Source organism: Halyomorpha halys, unplaced genomic scaffold, assembly GCF_000696795.3.
Source record: "Halyomorpha halys isolate HHAL.00 unplaced genomic scaffold, Hhal_1.1 Scaffold286.1, whole genome shotgun sequence".
In the NCBI taxonomy this organism is placed as follows: domain Eukaryota; kingdom Metazoa; phylum Arthropoda; class Insecta; order Hemiptera; family Pentatomidae; genus Halyomorpha; species Halyomorpha halys.
Genome location: NW_027115682.1, coordinates 154,538 through 162,605, shown reverse-complemented (window position 1 = coordinate 162,605; position 8,068 = coordinate 154,538). Strand labels below are relative to the sequence as shown.

General features: G+C 31.0%; 1 non-coding gene across 1 annotated transcript in view; it reads right to left on the bottom strand.

The window, feature by feature from the left end:
* LOC106680772 (uncharacterized) overlaps positions 1-4,611 on the bottom strand; it is a 16,001-nt gene extending 11,390 nt beyond the window's left edge. Inside the window, exon 1 of the transcript XR_010844924.1 lies at positions 4,456-4,611. This is a non-coding gene — a transcript (uncharacterized protein). The remainder of the gene's footprint in view (positions 1-4,455) is intronic.
* Between the last annotated feature and the right edge of the window lie 3,457 nt (positions 4,612-8,068).

Below are 8,068 nucleotides of genomic sequence, written 5' to 3'. Positions count from 1 at the left end.
ACTAATATTTTCTTGATAGGTATCGCTTATAATATTTATTTTAAATTGTAAATTTATTATACTTGAAAATATATCGTTGAGAACTAAAAATTATGACAGTCACAAACCAGATCTTCAACTTCAAAATACGTTTTGTTCGTGTATGATTAGCTAAAGTCATTGTTTTACTATGAATTGAATTTTGACTGTATTTTTTCGCTATAACTGAACTCACCACTCACGACTTAGTTTTATCAAAAACAGTTTAGTTTTTCAAGAAAATATAAGAAAAAGGGTAATATAAAATAGGCAAAGGTTGGAAATAACAAAATATTGAATAATATTTTCACTTTAGTTCTTATAAATAAGTGATTAACATAACATTTCTTCATTTATCAACCATTCTTCTATCTTACTGAGGCGAAGAAGTAAAAAAAAAATCAAAATAAGTAAATATAATTAAAATTCATGCAAATAACTTGATATCAACTCCTACCTAAATAAGTGGACAGAAAGGTTGAAATTCTATTTGGTTAGTTAGTTAAATTAATTATTTTAGTGCATCGCAAAATAACAAACAATTGTAATTAATTCCGAATCATTTTTGCAAACCTCAAAAAAAAAATTGAATACTAGGGGATAGTAATCTAGAGTTTCGAGGATCGTTTCGTGTCGTGGCCGCAGTGTGATCTACGATTTTGTGCAAAATTTATAAAAAATACAAAAACCTTGACATCGATTTTTTTTTAATTTTTGGATTTTATGTGCCTTCAAATATAAAACCTCTAATTTTTAAGGGAAAGACATCAGTTTTTTTTCTTGGTTGATTATTGAAAAATAATAAAAAATAAGATAAAAAAAGTTTCAATTATGATAAGTTGTCAAAAATTAACCAAAGAGTATCTACCGATTAAACTTTGTTTGTACATTTTTATTTATTTTTTTTACTTCATCACTAACAAAAATAGAGGAACTTCGAGTTCATGGAGAAAATGAAAAATATAAATAAATAAAAACTAAGAAAACAATTTTAGACACCTCTGAAGATCAATTTGATTCTCTGCCTGTCGATCAGTAGATTTGGGCTTAGGTATAACCAAAATAAAAGAGAATAAAAATCGGCTGTAAAAAATTAGCCAAAAAGTATTTATCGATTAAACTGTATTTATATATATATTTTTAATTCGTGGCAAACAACAGTTTTCAAACAAAACCTTGAATTGATGTAGAAAAAAAATGAACATCAATTTGGTTCCATGTATTAGTAGTCAGATCGAACCATTGATTTCATTAAAATTTTTAGAGATTTTGCAGATTAGTACCTAGATGGTTCAATGTTGATTTTTTTTTTTAATTTCTAGGACTACCTTCACTTTCGTGTGTATAAACGTATTTTCGTCGCCACAGCACTCACTATATTTCGAAAATGTTTCATCGCATGGAGCACAAGTTTATTTCACTATATTCCCTTACAATGTGGCAGCTTTCTAGATACACTTCGGTTTTTCCCCTAAATGTTATTCACAATCGACAAAAAATAACTCCCTAATCGAAACTTTTAGAATAAAGATGATTTACAGCAAACGGAGTTTTACATAAGAAACAAAAAGTGAGAGAAAAAAATACTAAAACAGTGAAGAAGCTATACTGACCTCTTGTCAAACGCCTTTTATTTAATCAATTAATAACAATTAACCTTTATATCTGCATTTTTATTTTTTAATGATAAATTAGATCCTAAACGAGTATGTCCCAATCTGTTAGCCATAATTCACCATTTACACGACTAATATAAGTAGACTGAATTGACCAGAGTGAATTCCGTGTATTATATATTAAACTGAATAAGTAGGAAGAAGATAAATCGAAGAATTTAAGATTCAAAAGATGAAGTTGGTCGATATCAAATATATTTAAGGTATGTATCCTTATATATATCATCAACAACAGGAAACCAATACATCCGGTATGAAATGAATACCAAAAAGAAGGCTGAAAACATTTAAGAATTGAAACCAGTTTTTCTAGATACTAAAAAAAAAAAAAAAGAAAAAGCAAAATGAATTCCTTCAATGAAACATGAAAATCTGATTAAAGCTAAAATTAGATTTGAAATACCAGTCTTATCTTCAACATCGGAATGTTGTCATTGATTTCATCATTTTGGATGTTGAAGGATTAATAATTAAAGTTAATAAAGGTTATGTAGTTCAGGAATTGTAATAATGTTAATTAAATTATTATCTATAAATCAGAATTATTGAGGAAAAACTGTCCGCATCAAACTCACCATTGTATAAAAATAAAACTATTTTAATAGTTAATACAATAATAATATTTTTTTTTAATTTTATTTGTAACGATATTATAATTTACTAATAATAACAAAGGCTGTATTTTTTACTTATTATTTTAAAACTTATTTTGATGAACTAATTAGGTTCAAAAAGGGGTGTAATTGAGTTAATTAAACTGCTTTTAATCCTCTTGAATACGTTAGATCATCGTGGATTTTCAGCCGGTGAAAGTTATGAAAATGTTTATTGTTACTGAACTAGTTACTTGGCTTTGAAATGCAATTTCTATTTCCACACGATTCAGTTCGCCCCGACTAGCGTTCAGAGTAAATGCAGTTACTACTGAACAGTACACGATCTCTATTGCGAAACAGCATCGAGTACATTCAATGCTGGAGCGACTCTACTATATTTAAAGTTCAGTCGTCATTAGTGGGTTCGTTTAAACTTGTAAAAGGTGTTTTTAATATTTTTTGTTTTTTAGTGAAAAAAACTACTTACCACTTTTACTAACGTAATATCCCATCGACCATATATTATGTTTTTGTGGGTTATAAAACTATGAAGAGATTCGAATCTATACGTCCGACATGAACTGAAAAGGATTCGTTGTGGAATGGTTTATTTCTTAAACAAGCGTAGCGAGCTGAGGTCGAGAGCTAATGAAAGCAGTAAAAGTAAATTATTAAGACCTAATTATAAAATGGAGTAGATAACTCGCGAAAACAGAGTATATAGTCGGCAAGATCTTAGGTATCTTCAATCTTCAAGTAAAATACAAACTAATCGAAATAAATTTACTTTAGTTGAGCTAAGAAGTCCAGTTGTTGCAGCAAAAAATTAGCAAGATAAATAGTTTTTATTAATAATACTTTGTACAGAAAATATTTATAGATTTAAGGTAATATACAAATACATTTCAAAGACTTATTATAATATATATAATTTTTTTAATAATTTTATTTGTATTAATCTTATAATTTATATGTATACTAAGAAAGGCTCTATTTTTTACTTATTATTTTAAAACATATTTTGTTGAACCAATTAAGTTCAAAAAGGGTTTAATTGAGTTAATTAAATTGTTTTTAATCCTCTTGAATACGTTTGATCATTGTGGATTTTTTTTACTTTAGTTGGGCGTAGTAGTCCAGTTATTGCAGCACACTAAATAGTTTTTAATAATAATACTTTGTACAGAAAATATTCATAGATTTAAGGTAATTTACAAATACATTTCAAAGGCTTATTAGTTTCGAGGTCAGGAATATATAGTAAAGAGGTAAGATGAATATAAAAAATACCAAAGAAAGATGCACAGAGTTAAAGTTGTGTGTGTTAATAGTAAACCACAGTTAGTAGACGAACACTGAGAAAAGCAATGGTTATTCTTGATAAGATTAGTCGTGTGGTACGGAGGTAAAGTTCTTACCTAGAGTCGCAGAAAATACTGGAGGATACCATGTAAGAAAAAAACCAAAAGGATTAGGCAAGATCTTAAGATTCCAGCATTAAATCCCACTCTAAAGAAATACCAGCTTTAATAGTTTGGCCACGTTTATCGAATGAGCGAGAACCGAGAACCAAAACATTTATATTGAAGCTCGATCAACCAGTAAGAAGCCTCGTAAACGGCAAGGTATTTTACGCCAGGAAATATATCCAGAGGATTGAAGGAATCACTCTTACAAACGAAGCTGCTACGCAAGAACCTTGAGCGTTGGAAGCTTTGGATTGAGGCCACTCAACGCTAGAGATGACATAGGAAGCAAGATAGAATAATGAAAAAATAATTTAAAATAATAGTTTGGAGTAATAGAGAGATAAACAACATTGCATAGAAGTAGGTTTGTAGTAAATATAATTATCTTATCAACTGGTATGGACTAAAGTGACATTAGAGATTGCTAGGTTGTTTAATTAATGTACTTCGGTATAAATTGTCATTGGGGGGTTCCTGAACAAGCCTTAGGTCTCTCAAACACCTGTTATTCAAGATAACCATTGAAGCATAACTATTTCAAATGAAATCTCAACTGGGTTCCAGAAATTAGACTCATTGTGGTAGATGAGTATCATCGAAATCATATATTATATACATAGATAAAAAAAAAATAGTTATTAGATTTTATGTAATTTACTTTTTAAGAATTATTATAATATCATTGATGTTACTTACAATAATAGTCAGGTTCAAATTCCTTGGGCAGACTTCGATTTACCATGCCTGGGCAGCTTCCACTATGAATTTATCTTTTCTCAATATCTCATGGTAAACTTATATTTACAAATATTAGCTAAGCCTAAAAATTAAGGAAAGGTTAGTTAATAAACACATGATAATCAAAACAGTGTACAAAATAAATAGAATATTGTTTCTTTTAGTGTGGCTCATTAAAATATAGGTTAACTTTCTTCTTTTATGCCCGTTAGTTGAAGTTGAACAATGACTATGAATATTATTTAGTGTTCCTTTTAACTTGGGGGGAGCGGAGAGGCGGGGTGGCTTAGTGAGTAAGGCACTGTGCTACTGATTCCAAGGGCCCAGGTGCGGCATATAGTTATTTATTCTGTTATAAGTATTTATTAACCATGAATCAACCTTGTGGGTTCAGGGAGTTCTCCGGTGTCCACCCAGCCTCTAAAAGTGAGCACCCTTAATCGGAGAAAAATTAGGGATTCATGAACAGATTATTTCTTTACACAGCCGTTGTTCAAGGAATAATACTTCCTTACAAAGTACTCTGTCACTGACCCTTCATGGTTAGTAACTGTACATATTTTAATTTTTCATTCTTAACTTGCAGTTCTTTTGGTATGGAAAATTTTAAAAACGCTATGTTTGAGACGCTCTGAAAAAAACAATTAGGGTATGGGTCATTGTCAACTTAACCCAGTTTAAAGAATTATTATTTCAGATTTTCTTGAAATTGTGTACAGACGTTATTTAGGTATCCTAAGCTTTCTTAGCTTTTTGTAAAAAATATGTATCACTTTATTAGTATCAAATTACAATAAATATTAACTGCCCCAGATAGGAATCGAACTCACAACGTTCCAAACGGGGCGCTTTGGGACCTACACCCCAACTCGCACGGCCGTCACGTCCCTTAATGTCAATTTACTATCAGAATTCATATAAGATAATTATTATTGTTCGATTAATCATGGATTAATAAATGTTTTCTAAAATAAAGGTATTCATAAATGTCAAAGTTGTGGCAAGAATTTTTCGACACGGGTTATTTTATTCTTTTTGTTTTATTTTATCTCTTTTCTGTCTATGTCTAGGTTTTCTAAATGGATCATTTTTAAATTAGACAGATTAATTATTTTTTTTAAATCATTCTCTCAATAGTACTTTTTAATAATGGTTTGGGAGAAAATAATTTGAAATAAACTTTATATCATTAGCCTAAATATTTCCGAACAATCTTGTCATAATAAACTAAAAGAAATATTAGTCTAGCCGTTCATGTTAGGTACAATCCACTGACTTGTACAAAACTTGCTTTTAAGCTCCTATGATATCACTAATTCTTCCCCATAACGAGCCAAACGTATTAGTACTTGGACATGTTTCGATACATTCTTAGCTCAATCCGTGGCCCTACTTCAATTGCAAAGTTCTTGACCATATTAACGCCTTTAAGAATTGAAACGATTCCAAGAATGAAGAAACGTTCCAAATAACACAGTTGTTAGCTCGTTAAAATGAAAATAAAAAGAATCCACATTCCAGTTCACTTAAGAGGAAACACTTCGCAAGGACAACTATATCATCATTATTGGCGTTAGGAACTAGGGATTTACTAGGCAATCAAGGACAGGATTGGGTCCAAATAAGATCACTTTTAATTGGTTCGCTTTCACTAAAGGCAGCCTGACATTGGCTGCTGCATGTTAGTGCACTATTCCGTAAACGTTTTTCTATTGGGCAATACCGAATGGGGTACGATAGTTACCATTATAGTGCTTTAGTATCCTTTGTAAGGCATCGGCTATTGCTTGTTATTCCACTGACAAACGCTCTCATCAAAATTTAAACCAGTTAATTGTCATCGCAGAAAATACATTTTCATTTACTGTGGTTTGAAAGGACTTGACTTCTTCAATTGGAGCTTGATTATAAATGTTAAAAAAATCAACACAGATTTTCTTCAAATAAATAAAAAATGAAAATGAAAAAATAATTTTATTCTGTGACATATGTCCCCTAAGAATAAATACATGGTTCATATATTAAGATATTTATCTGGCAAGCATTTACAAGTTTGAGTTAGTAAAATGAAATTACATTGGAACATTGGCTTTACTACTGTTTATAATGTTAATCAATATCTGGCTATTTATTTGATTACAATGATACGTAGGTTTGGTTATACAATAAGTGGAGGAATAGGTGTTGTTTAAGATGGGAAGAGAATTCCAGAAGGAGGCTGTACATATGACGAAGGATTTGCTAAAGAGAGCGGTTCTATAGGAGGGGATATATAAATCATTCGGTTGGGATCTGGTGTTAAATGAGTGGAAGGATGAACTTAGAGTGAGGAGATCTAGGATATAGGTAGGTTTTTTGATTTTAAGAACTTGGAATAGGAAAATACCACGGAGATATTGCCTTCGGGAGGTTGGATAGAGCCACTTTAACTCGGTACACCAGTGGGAGACTTGAGAGCGCCTTGGGAACCCAAAGATAAATCTTACAAAGCAATTCATGAGTCTCTTCAATCTCAACTCTAGTCCTGCAGATAGTCCTCCACAGACCAAGAAACCGTAGTCGAAGTGGGGGAAGACGAGAGAGGATACTAGGGTCTGACGTGTGTTCTGAGGAATGGAATTACGGAATCTTAGGAATTGTTTGAGTACAGTTATGGATTTGCGTGTGATTTGGGAAAGGTGATTTTCCAGGAGAGGTGTTGGTCAAAGGTGACTCCAAGGTTTTTTATTGTCGGATAGAAGTAAATCGGTTGGTTATTAAGGAAGAGTATAGGACAGTTAGGGAGGAAATGAAGGAGGAATATTCTTTTTTTTTAAATCAATATAAGTATTTAGATTTTTTAAAATATTATGCCACCAAAGTAAGAAAAATCAGCAACTAGCAAGTCGAAAATAATATTACATGGTCAAAATTAAAAAGTCATCATATTGACAACAGGGTATAGCAAATAAAATAGGAATTTGTTAGTAAAATGCTAACGGTACTTTACCCGTCGCGTGGGACAGGTAAAGGGCAGAGGTACGGACCCAAATTTATTGTTATCTAGTAATAAATTGTTAATATAATGCGTATAATGTATAGTGTTTCTAACAATTGAAGGCGAAAATAACAACATTAAGCAAGATAGCTTTATAAAACTGTGATATTTTTTTTAACCACTTCAATTTTGACCTCCTGACAAAAAGAGTAAATATATATATAAAATATATTTTTGTAACTTAGTGGAAGGATAGAAGATATATATAGTAAATGCATAAATCGGAGAGCCTTAAAATAAATCTTGTAAAGGCTTAACATAAATCGGAGAGCCTTAAAATAAATCTTGTAAAGGCTTAACATAAATCGGCTGCAGATTATATTATCCGGTGCACAGTATTGGATAGTGTGAAAAAAAAAATCTCCAAAATGAAATGTGTTTAATTATGTTGGTGAGAGTAATTTCTTACACTCAAATACCTTATTTTTCATATCCTTATTCCCGAATTCCCTGTAATTGGTCCTCTCATCAAACAATATTTGTGAACCGTAGACCTAATCTTACAGACGTTTCGGCATTCGGAAAAATTGAGTT